This window comes from Dama dama, chromosome 32, assembly GCF_033118175.1.
Source record: "Dama dama isolate Ldn47 chromosome 32, ASM3311817v1, whole genome shotgun sequence".
Lineage (NCBI taxonomy): Eukaryota > Metazoa > Chordata > Mammalia > Artiodactyla > Cervidae > Dama > Dama dama.
Genome location: NC_083712.1, coordinates 29,990,956 through 30,009,835, shown reverse-complemented (window position 1 = coordinate 30,009,835; position 18,880 = coordinate 29,990,956).

Here is an 18,880-nt window from a genome sequence, read left to right as displayed (position 1 = left end):
CACATACATACCACACAAACACACCACATTCACACACCACACACATACATACCACACAAACACACCACACACACACACCACACATATACATACCACACAAACACAGCACACACACACACCACACATACATACCACACAAACACAGCACACACACACACCACACATACATACCACACAAACACACCACATTCACACACCACACACATACATACCACACAAACACAGCACACACACACACCACACACATACATACCACACAAACACAGCACACACACACACCACACATACATACCACACAAACACACCACACACACACCACACACATACATACCACACAAACACACCACACACACACACCACACATACATACCACACAAACACACCACATTCACACACCACACACATACATACCACACAAACACAGCACACACGCACACCACACACACACCACACAAACACAGCACACACACACACCACACACATACATATCACACAAACACAGCACACACACACACCACACACACACACACCACACAAACACAGCACACACACACACACCACACACATACATACCACACAAACACACCACACTCACACACCACACACATACATACCACACAAACACACACCACACACATACACACCACACAAACAGCACACACACACCACACAAACACAGCACACACACACACCACACACATACATACCACACAAACACAGCACACACATACATACCACACACACACCCCACACAAACACACCACACACACACCACACACATACATACCACACAAACACAGCACACACACACTCACACACATACATACCACACAAACACAGCACACACACACACCACACAGATACATACCACACAAACACAGCACACACATACACACCACACAAACACAGCACACACACACACCACACACATACATACCACACAAACACACCACACACACACCACACACATACATACCACACAAACACACCAGACACACACACCATACATACATACCACACAAACACACCACATTCACACACCACACACATACATACCACACAAACACAGCACACACGCACACCACACACACACCACACAAACACAGCACACACACACACCACACACATACATATCACACAAACACAGCACACACACACATACATACCACACAAACACAGCAGACACACACACCACACATACACACCACACAAACACAGCACACACAAACATACCACACAAACACAGCACACAGACACACCACACACATACACACCACACAAACACAACACACACACACACCACACACATACACACCACACAAACACAGCACACACACACCACACATACATACCACACAAACACAGCACACACAAACATACCACACAAACACAGCACACACACACACCACACACATACACCACACACATACACACCACACAAACACAGCACACACACACACACCACACACATACATACCACACAAACACACCACACTCACACACCACACAAATATATACCACACAAATACAGCACACACACACACCACACACATACACACCACACAAACAGCACACACACACACCACACACATACATACCACACAAACACAGCACACACATACATACCACACACACACCCCACACAGACCACACACACACCACACACATACATACCACACAAACAGCACACACACACTCACACACATACATACCACACAAACACAGCACACACATACACACCACACAAACACAGCACACACACACACCACACACATACATACCACACAAACACAGCACACACACACACCACACACATACATACCACACAAACACAGCACACACATACACACCACACAAACACAGCACACACACACACCACACACATACATACCACACAAACACAGCACACACATACATACCACACACACACCCCACACAAACACACCACACACACACCACACACATACATACCACACAAACACAGCACACACACACTCACACACATACATACCACACAAACACAGCACACACACACACCACACACATACATACCACACAAACACAGCACACACATACATACCACACACACACCCCACACAAACACACCACACACACACCACACACATACATACCACACAAACACAGCACACACACACTCAAACACATACTTACCACACAAACACAGCACACACACACACCACACACATACACACCACACAAACACAGCACACACACACACCACACACATACACACCACACAAACACACCACACACATACATACCACACAAACACACCACACACACACATACCACATACACACACCACACACCCCACACACACACAGCACACACACACACCACACACATACACACCACACAAACACCACACATACATACCACACAAACACACCACACACACACCACACACATACACACCACACAAACACACCACACACACACACCACACATACATACCACACAAACACAGCACACACAAACATACCACACAAACACAGCACACACACACACCACACACATACACACCACACAAACACAACACACACACACACCACACACATACACACCACACAAACACACCACAGACACACCACACACATACATACCACACAAACACAGCACACACACACACCACACATACATACCAAACAAACACAGCACACACACACACCACACACATACATACCACACAAACACAGCACACACACACACCACACACATACACACCACACAAACACACCACACACACACCACACACATACATACCACACAAACACAGCACACACACACTCACACACATATATACCACACAAACACAGCACACACACACACCACACACATACACACCACACAAACACAGCACACACACACACCACACACATACACACCACACAAACACACCACACACATACATACCACACAAACACACCACACACACACACTCACACACACATACCACATACACACACCACACACCCCACACACACACAGCACACACACACACCACACACATACACACCACACAAACACACCACACACAAACACCACACATACATACCACACAAACACACCACACACACACCACACACATACACACCACACAAACACACCACACACACACACCACACACACACACCACACACACACACCACACACATACACAACACACATACACAACACACACAAACATACCACACAAACACAGCACACACACACCACACACATACATACCACACAAACACAGCGCACACACACACCACACACAAACATACCACACAAACACAGCACACACACACCACACACATACACACCACACAAACACAGCACACACACACACCACACACATACCACACAAACACAGCACACACACACACCACACACATACATACCACACAAATACAGCACACACACACCACACACATACACACCACACAAACACAGCACACACACACACCACACAGATACATACCACACAAACACAGCACACACACCACACACATAGACACCACACAAACACAGCACACACACACACCACACACATACATACCACACAAACACAGCACACACACCACACACATACACACCACACAAACACAGCACACACACACACCACACACATACATACCACAGAAACACAGCACACACACACACCACACACATACACACAATACAAAGACATCACACACACACCACACACATACATACCACACAAACACAGCACACACACCACACACATACACACCACACAAACACAGCACACACACACACCACACACATACATACCACACAAACACAGCACACACACCACACACATACACACCACACAAACACAGCACACACACACACCACACACATACATACCACAGAAACACAGCACACACACACACCACACACATACACACAATACAAAGACATCACACACACACCACACACATACATACCACACAAACACAGCACACACACGCACCACACATACACACCACACAAACACAGCACACACACACACCACACACATACACACCCCACAACCACAGCACACACACACACCACACACATACACACCACACAAACACACCACACACACACCACACACATACATACCACACAAACACACCACACACACACTCACACACACATACCACATACACACACCACACACCCCCCACACACACAGCACACACACACACCACACACATACATACCACACAAACACAGCACACACACACACCACACATATACATACCACACAAACACAGCACACACACACCCACACACATACATACCAAACAAACACAGCACACACACACACCACACATACATACCACACAAACACAGCACACACACACACCACACACATACATACCACACAAACACAGCACACACACACATACATACCACACAAACACAGCACACACACACACCACACAAACACAGCACACACACACACCACACACATACATACCACACAAACACAGCACACTCACACACCACACACATACATACCACACAAACACAGCACACACACACACCACACACATACACACCACACAAACAGCACACACACACACCACACACATACATACCACACAAACACAGCACACACATACATACCACACACACACCCCACACAAACACACCACACACACACCACACACATACATACCACACAAACACAGCACACACACACTCATACACATACATACCACACAAACACAGCACACACACACACCACACACATACATACCACACACACACACCACACACATACACACCACACAAACACAGCACACACACACCCACACACATACACACTACACAAACACACCACACACACACACCACACATACATACCACACAAACACAGCACACACAAACATACCACACAAACACAGCACACACACACACCACACATATACACACCACACAAACACACCACACACACACCACACACATACATACCACACAAACACAGCACACACACAGACCACACATACACACCACACAAACACAGCACACACACACCACACATACATACCACACAAACACAGCACACACAAACATACCACACAAACACAGCACACAAACACACCACACACATACACACCACACAAACACACCACACACACACCACACACATACATACCACACAAACACAGCACACACACACTCAAACACATACATACCACACAAACACAGCACACACACACACCACACACATACACACCACACAAACACAGCACACACACACACCACACACATACACACCACACAAACACACCACACACATACATACCACACAAACACCCCACACACACAGTCACACACACATACCACATACACACACCACACACCCCCCACACACACAGCACACACACACAGCACACACATACACACCACACAAACACACCACACACAAACACCACACATACATACCACACAAACACACCACACACACACCACACACATACACACCACACAAACACACCACACACACACACCACACACACACACCACACACATACACACTACACAAACACAGCACACACAAACATACCACACAAACACAGCACACACACACCACACACATACATACCACACAAACACAGTGCACACACACACCACACACATACATACCACACAAACAAAGCACACACACAACACACACATACACACCACACAAACACAGCACACACACACACCACACACATACATACCACACAAACACAGCACACACACACACCACACACATACATACCACACAAATACAGCACACACACACCACACACATACACACCACACAAACACAGGACACACACACACCACACACATACATACCACACAAACACAGCCAACACCCACACCACACACATACACACCACACAAAGACATCACACACACACCACACACATACATACCACGCAAACACAGCACAAACACCACACACATACACACCACACAAACACAGCACACACACACACCACACACATACATACCACACAAACACAGCACACACACACACCACACATATACATACCACACAAACACAGCACACACACACACCACACACATACACACCACACAAACACAGCACACACACACACCACACACATACATACCACACAAACACAGCACACACACACACCACACACATACATACCACACAAATACAGCACACACACACCACACACATACACACCACACAAACACAGCACACACACACACCACACACATACATACCACACAAACACAGCACACACACACCACACACATACACACCACACAAACACAGCACACACACACACCACACACATACATACCACACAAACACAGCACACACACACACCACACACATACACACCACACAAAGACATCAAACACACACCACACACATACATACCACACAAACACAGCACAAACACCACACACATACATACCACACAAACACAGCACACACATACACACCACACAAACACAGCACACACACACACCACACACATACATACCACACAAACACAGCACACAAATACACACCACACAAACACAGCACACACACACACCACACACATACATACCACACAAACACAGCACACAAATACATACCACACACACACCCCACACAAACACACCACAAACACACCACACACATACATACCACACAAACACAGCACACACACACTCACACACATACATACCACACAAACACAGCACACACACACACCACACACATACATGCCACACACACACAACACACACATACCCACCACACAAACACAGCACACACACACCCACACACATACACACCACACAAACACACCACACACACACACCACACATACATACTACACAAACACAGCACACACAAACATACCACACAAACACAGCACACAGACACACCACACACATACACACCACACAAACACACCACACACACACCACACACATACATACCACACAAACACAGCACACACACACACCACACATACACACCAAACAAACACAGCACACACACACCACACATACATACCACACAAACACAGCACACAAAAACATACCACACAAACACAGCACACACACACACCACACACATACACACCACACAAACACAGCACACACACACCACACACATATATACTACACAAACACAGCACACACACACTCACACACATATATACCACACAAACACAGCACACACACACACCACACACATACACACCACACAAACACAGCACACACACACACCACACACATACACACCACACAAACACACCACACACATACATACCACACAAACACACCACACACACACACTCACACACACATACCACATACACACACCACACACCCCAAACACACACAGCACACACACACACCACACACATACACACCACACAAACACCACACATACATACCACACAAACACACCACACACACACCACACACATACACACCACACAAACACACCACACACACACACCACACATACATACCACACAAACACAGCACACACAAACATACCACACAAACACAGCACACACACACACCACACACATACACACCACACAAACACAACACACAAACACACCACACACATACACACCACACAAACACACCACACACACACCACACACATACATACCACACAAACACAGCACACACACACACCACACATACACACCAAACAAACACAGCACACACACACCACACATACATACCACACAAACACAGCACACACAAACATACCACACAAACACAGCACACACACACACCACACACATACACACCACACAAACACACCACACACACACCACACACATACATACCACACAAACACAGCACACACACACTCACACACATATATACCACACAAAGACAGCACACACACACACCACACACATACACACCACACAAACACAGCACACACACACACACCACACATACACACCACACAAACACACCACACACATACATACCACACAAACACACCACACACACACACTCACACACACATACCACATACACACACCACACACCCCACACACACACAGCACACACACACACCACACACATACACACCACACAAACACACCACACACAAACACCACACATACATACCACACAAACACACCACACACACACCACACACATACACACCACACAAACACACCACACACACACACCACAGACACACACCACACACACACACCGCACACATACACAACACACATACACAACACACACAAACATACCACACAAACACAGCACACACACACCACACACATACATACCACACAAACACAGCGCACACACACACCACACACATACATACCACACAAACACAGCACACACACACCACACACATACACACCACACAAACACAGCACACACACACACCACACACATACATACCACACAAACACAGCACACACACACACCACACACATACATACCACACAAATACAGCACACACACACCACACACATACACACCACACAAACACAGCACACACACACACCACACAGATACATACCACACAAACACAGCACACACACCACGCACATACACACCACACAAACACAGCACACACACACACCACACACATACATACCACACAAACACAGCACACACACACACCACACACATACACACCACACAAACACAGCACACACACACCACACACATACATACCACACAAACACAGCACACAAACACACCACACACATACACACAACACAAAGACATCACACACACACCACACACATACATACCACACAAACACAGCACAAACACCACACACATACACACCACACAAAGACAGCACACACACACACCACACACATACACACCATACAAACACAGCACACACACACACCACACACATACATACCACACAAACACAGCACACACACGCACCACACATACATACCACACAAACACACCACATTCACACACCACACACATACATACCACACAAACACACCACACACACACACCACACATATACATACCACACAAACACAGCACACACACACACCACACATACATACCACACAAACACAGCACACACACACACCACACATACATACGACACAAACACACCACATTCACACACCACACACATACATACCACACAAACACAGCACACACACACACCACACACATACATACCACACAAACACAGCACACACACACACCACACATACATACCACACAAACACACCACACACACACCACACACATACATACCACACAAACACACCACACACACACACCACACATACATACCACACAAACACACCACATTCACACACCACACACATACATACCACACAAACACAGCACACACACACACCACACACACACCACACAAACACAGCACACACACACACCATACACATACATACCACACAAACACAGCACACACACACACCACACACACACACACCACACAAACACAGCACACAAACACACACCACACACATACATACCACACAAACACACCACACTCACACACCACACACATACATACCACACAAACACACACCACACACATACACACCACACAAACAGCACACACACACCACACAAACACAGCACACACACACACCACACACATACATACCACACAAACACAGCACACACATACATACCACACACACACCCCACACAAACACACCACACACACACCACACACATACATACCACACAAACACAGCACACACACACTCACACACATACATACCACACAAACACAGCACACACACACACCACACAGATACATACCACACAAACACAGCACACACATACACACCACACAAACACAGCACACACACACACCACACACATACATACCACACAAACACAGCACACACATACATACCACACACACACCCCACACAAACACACCACACACACACCACACACATACATACCACACAAACACAGCACACACACACACCACACACATACACACCACACAAACACAGCACACACACACACCACACACATACATACCAAACAAACACAGCACACACACACACCACACATACATACCACACAAACACAGCACACACACACACCACACACATACATACCACACAAACACAGCACACACACACACACCACACATATACATACCACACAAACACAGCACACACACACCCACACACATACATACCAAACAAACACAGCACACACACACACCACACATACATACCACACAAACACAGCACACACACACACCACACACATACATACCACACAAACACAGCACACACACACATACATACCACACAAACACAGCACACACACACACCACACACACACACACCACACAAACACAGCACACACACACACCACACACATACATACCACACAAACACAGCACACTCACACACCACACACATACATACCACACAAACACAGCACACACACACACCACACACATACACACCACACAAACAGCACACACACACACCACACACATACATACCACACAAACACAGCACACACATACATACCACACAAACACAGCACACACACACTCACACACATACATACCACACAAACACAGCACACACACACACCACACACATACATACCTCACACACACACCACACACATACACACCACACAAACACAGCACACACACACCCACACACATACACACTACACAAACACACCACACACACACACCACACATACATACCACACAAACACAGCACACACAAACATACCACACAAACACAGCACACACACACACCACACATATACACACCACACAAACACACCACACACACACCACACACATACATACCACACAAACACAGCACACACACACACCACACATACACACCACACAAACACAGCACACACACCACACATACATACCACACAAACACAGCACACACAAACATACCACACAAACACAGCACACACACACACCACACACATACACACCACACAAACACACCACACACACACCACACACATACATACCACACAAACACAGCACACACACACTCACACACATACATACCACACAAACACAGCACACACACACACCACACACATACCACCACACAAACACAGCACACACACACACCACACACATACACTCCACACAAACACACCACACACATACATACCACACAAACACCCCATACACACAGTCACACACACATACCACATACACACACCACACACCCCCCACACACACAGCACACACACACAGCACACACATACACACCACACAAACACACCACACACAAACACCACACATACATACCACACAAACACACCACACACACACCACACACATACACACCACACAAACACACCACACACACACACCACACACACACACCACACACACACACCACACACATACACACCACACAAACACAGCACACACAAACATACCACACAAACACAGCACACACACACCACACACATACATACCACACAAACACAGCGCACACACACACCACACACATACATACCACACAAACAAAGCACACACACAACACACACATACACACCACACAAACACAGCACACACACACACCACACACATACATACCACACAAACACAGCACACACACACACCACACACATACATACCACACAAATACAGCACACACACACCACACACATACACACCACACAAACACAGGACACACACACACCACACACATACATACCACACAAACACAGCCAACACCCACACCACACACATACATACCACACAAAGACATCACACACACACCACACACATACATACCACGCAAACACAGCACAAACACCACACACATACACACCACACAAACACAGCACACACACACACCACACACATACATACCACACAAACACAGCACACACACACACCACACACATACATACCACACAAACACAGCACACACACACACCACACACATACACACCACACAAACACAGCACACACACACACCACACACATACATACCACACAAACACAGCACACACACACACCACACACATACATACCACACAAACACAGCACACACACACCACACACATACACACCACACAAACACACCACACACACACACCACACACACACACCACACACACACACTCACACACACATACCACATACACACACCACACACCCCACACACACACAGCACACACACACACCACACACATACACACCACACAAACACACCACACACAAACACCACACATACATACCACACAAACACACCACACACACACCACACACATACACACCACACAAACACACCACACACACACACCACACATACATACCACACAAACACAGCACACACAAACATACCACACAAAGACATCACACACACACCACACACATACATACCACACAAACACAGCGCACACACACACCACACACATACATACCACACAAACAAAGCACACACACAACACACACATACACACCACACAAACACAGCACACACACACACCACACACATACATACCACACAAACACAGCACACACACACACCACACACATACATACCACACAAATACAGCACACACACACCACACACATACACACCACACAAACACAGGACACACACACACCACACACATACATACCACACAAACACAGCCAACACCCACACCACACACATACACACCACACAAAGACATCACACACACACCACACACATACATACCACGCAAACACAGCACAAACACCACACACATACACACCACACAAACACAGCACACACACACACCACACACATACATACCACACAAACACAGCACACACACACACCACACACATACATACCACACAAACACAGCACACACACACACCACACACATACACACCACACAAACACAGCACACACACACACCACACACATACATACCACACAAACACAGCACACACACACACCACACACATACATACCACACAAATACAGCACACACACACCACACACATACACACCACACAAACACAGCACACACACACACCACACACATACATACCACACAAACACAGCACACACACACACCACACACATACACACCACACAAAGACATCACACACACACCACACACATACATACCACACAAACACAGCACAAACACCACACACATACATACCACACAAACACAGCACACACATACACACCACACAAACACAGCACACACACACACCACACACATACATACCACACAAACACAGCACACAAATACACACCACACAAACACAGCACACACACACACCACACACATACATACCACACAAACTCAGCACACAAATACATACCACACACACACCCCACACAAACACACCACACACACACCACACACATACATACCACACAAACACAGCACACACACACTCACACACATACATACCACACAAACACAGCACACACACACACCACACACATACATGCCACACACACACAACACACACATACGCACCACACAAACACAGCACACACACACCCACACACATACACACCACACAAACACACCACACACACACACCACACATACATACCACACAAACACAGCACACACAAACATACCACACAAACACAGCACACAGACACACCACACACATACACACCACACAAACACAACACACACACACACCACACACATACACACCACACAAACACACCACACACACACCACACACATACATACCACACAAACACAGCACACACACACACCACACTTACACACCAAACAAACACAGCACACACACACCACACATACATACCACACAAACACAGCACACACAAACATACCACACAAACACAGCACACACACACACCACACACATACACACCACACAAACACACCACACACACACACCACACATATATACCACACAAACACAGCACACACACACACTCACACACATATATACCACACAAACACAGCACACACACACACCACACACATACACACCACACAAACACAGCACACACACACACCACACACATACACACCACACAAACACACGACACACATACATACCACACAAACACACCACACACACACACTCACACACACATACCACATACACACACCACACACCCCACACACACACAGCACACACACACACCACACACATACACACCACACAAACACCACACATACATACCACACAAACACACCACACACACACCACACACATACACACCACACAAACACACCACACACACACACCACACATACATACCACACAAACACAGCACACACAAACATACCACACAAACACAGCACACACACACACCACACACATACACACCACACAAACACAACACACACACACACCACACACATACACACCACACAAACACACCACACACACACCACACACATACATACCACACAAACACAGCACACACACACACCACACATACACACCAAACACACACAGCACACACACACCACACATACATACCACACAAACACAGCACACACAAACATACCACACAAACACAGCACACACACACACCACACACATACACACCACACAAACACACCACACACACACCACACACATACATACCACACAAACACAGCACACACACACTCACACACATATATACCACACAAACACAGCACACACACACACCACACACATACACACCACACAAACACAGCACACACACACACCACACACATACACACCACACAAACACACCACACACATACATACCACACAAACACACCACACACACACACTCACACACACATACCACATACACACACCACACACCCCACACACACACAGCACACACACACACCACACACATACACACCACACAAACACACCACACACAAACACCACACATACATACCACACAAACACACCACACACACACCACACACATACACACCACACAAACACACCACACACACACACCACACACACACACCACACACACACACCACACACATACACAACACACATACACAACACACACAAACATACCACACAAACACAGCACACACACACCACACACATACATACCACACAAACACAGCACACACACACACCACACACATACATACCACACAAACACACCACACACACACCACACACATACACACCACACAAACACAGCACACACACACACCACACACATACATACCACACAAACACAGCACACACACACACCACACACATACATACCACACAAATACAGCACACACACACCACACACATACACACCACACAAACACAGCACACACACACACCACACAGATACATACCACACAAACACAGCACACACACCACACACATACACACCACACAAACACAGCACACACACACACCACACACATACATACCACACAAACACAGCACACACACACACCACACACATACACACCACACAAACACAGCACACACACACCACACACATACATACCACACAAACACAGCACACAAACACACCACACACATACACACAACACAAAGACATCACACACACACCACACACATACATACCACACAAACACAGCACAAACACCACACACATACACACCACACAAAGACAGCACACACACACACCACACACATACACACCACACAAAGACAGCACACACACACACCACACACATACATACCACACAAACACAGCACACACACGCACCACACATACATACCACACAAACACACCACATTCACACACCACACACATACATACCACACAAACACACCACACACACACACCACACATATACATACCACACAAACACAGCACACACACACACCACACATACATACCACACAAACACAGCACACACACACACCACACATACATACCACACAAACACACCACATTCACACACCACACACATACATACCACACAAACACAGCACACACACACACCACACACATACATACCACACAAACACAGCACACACACACACCACACATACATACCACACAAACACACCACACACACACCACACACATACATACCACACAAACACACCACACACACACACCACACATACATACCACACAAACACACCACATTCACACACCACACACATACATACCACACAAACACAGCACACACGCACACCACACACACACCACACAAACACAGCACACACACACACCACACACATACATATCACACAAACACAGCACACACACACACCACACACACACACACCACACAAACACAGCACACACACACACACCACACACATACATACCACACAAACACACCACACTCACACACCACACACATACATACCACACAAACACACACCACACACATACACACCACACAAACAGCACACACACACCACACAAACACAGCACACACACACACCACACACATACATACCACACAAACACAGCACACACATACATACCACACACACACCCCACACAAACACACCACACACACACCACACACATACATACCACACAAACACAGCACACACACACTCACACACATACATACCACACAAACACAGCACACACACACACCACACAGATACATACCACACAAACACAGCACACACATACACACCACACAAACACAGCACACACACACACCACACACATACATACCACACAAACACACCACACACACACCACACACATACATACCACACAAACACACCAGACACACACACCATACATACATACCACACAAACACACCACATTCACACACCACACACATACATACCACACAAACACAGCACACACGCACACCACACACACACCACACAAACACAGCACACACACACACCACACACATACATATCACACAAACACAGCACACACACACATACATACCACACAAACACAGCAGACACACACACCACACATACACACCACACAAACACAGCACACACAAACATACCACACAAACACAGCACACAGACACACCACACACATACACACCACACAAACACAACACACACACACACCACACACATACACACCACACAAACACAGCACACACACACCACACATACATACCACACAAACACAGCACACACAAACATACCACACAAACAGCACACACACACACCACACACATACACCACACACATACACACCACACAAACACAGCACACACACACACACCACACACATACATACCACACAAACACACCACACTCACACACCACACAAATATATACCACACAAATACAGCACACACACACACCACACACATACACACCACACAAACAGCACACACACACACCACACACATACATACCACACAAACACAGCACACACATACATACCACACACACACCCCACACAGACCACACACACACCACACACATACATACCACACAAACAGCACACACACACTCACACACATACATACCACACAAACACAGCACACACATACACACCACACAAACACAGCACACACACACACCACACACATACATACCACACAAACACAGCACACACACACACCACACACATACATACCACACAAACACAGCACACACATACACACCACACAAACACAGCACACACACACACCACACACATACATACCACACAAACACAGCACACACATACATACCACACACACACCCCACACAAACACACCACACACACACCACACACATACATACCACACAAACACAGCACACACACACTCACACACATACATACCACACAAACACAGCACACACACACACCACACACATACATGCCACACACACACACCACACACATACGCACCACACAAACACAGCACACACACACCCACACACATACACACCACACAAACACACCACACACACACACCACACATACATACCACACAAACACAGCACACACAAACATACCACACAAACACAGCACACAGACACACCACACACATACACACCACACAAACACAACACACACACACACCACACACATACACACCACACAAACACACCACACACACACCACACACATACATACCACACAAACACAGCACACACACACACCACACATACACACCAAACAAACACAGCACACACACACCACACATACATACCACACAAACACAGCACACACAAACATACCACACAAACACAGCACACACACACACCACACACATACACACCACACAAACACACCACACACACACCACACACATATATACCACACAAACACAGCACACACACACTCACACACATACATATCACACAAATACAGCACACACACACCACACACATACACACCACACAAACAGCACACACACACACCACACACATACATACCACACAAACACAGCACACACACACACACACACCACAAAAACACAGCACACACACACACCACACACACACACACCACACAAACACAGCACACACACACACCACACACATACATACCACACAAACACAGCACACTCACACACCACACACATACATACCACACAAACACAGCACACACACACACCACACACATACACACCACACAAACAGCACACACACACACCACACACATACATACCACACAAACACAGCACACACATACATACCACACAAACACAGCACACACACACTCACACACATACATACCACACAAACACAGCACACACACACACCACACACATACATACCACACACACACACCACACACATACACACCACACAAACACAGCACACACACACCCACACACATACACACTACACAAACACACCACACACACACACCACACATACATACCACACAAACACAGCACACACAAACATACCACACAAACACAGCACACACACACACCACACATATACACACCACACAAACACACCACACACACACCACACACATACATACCACACAAACACAGCACACACACACACCACACATACACACC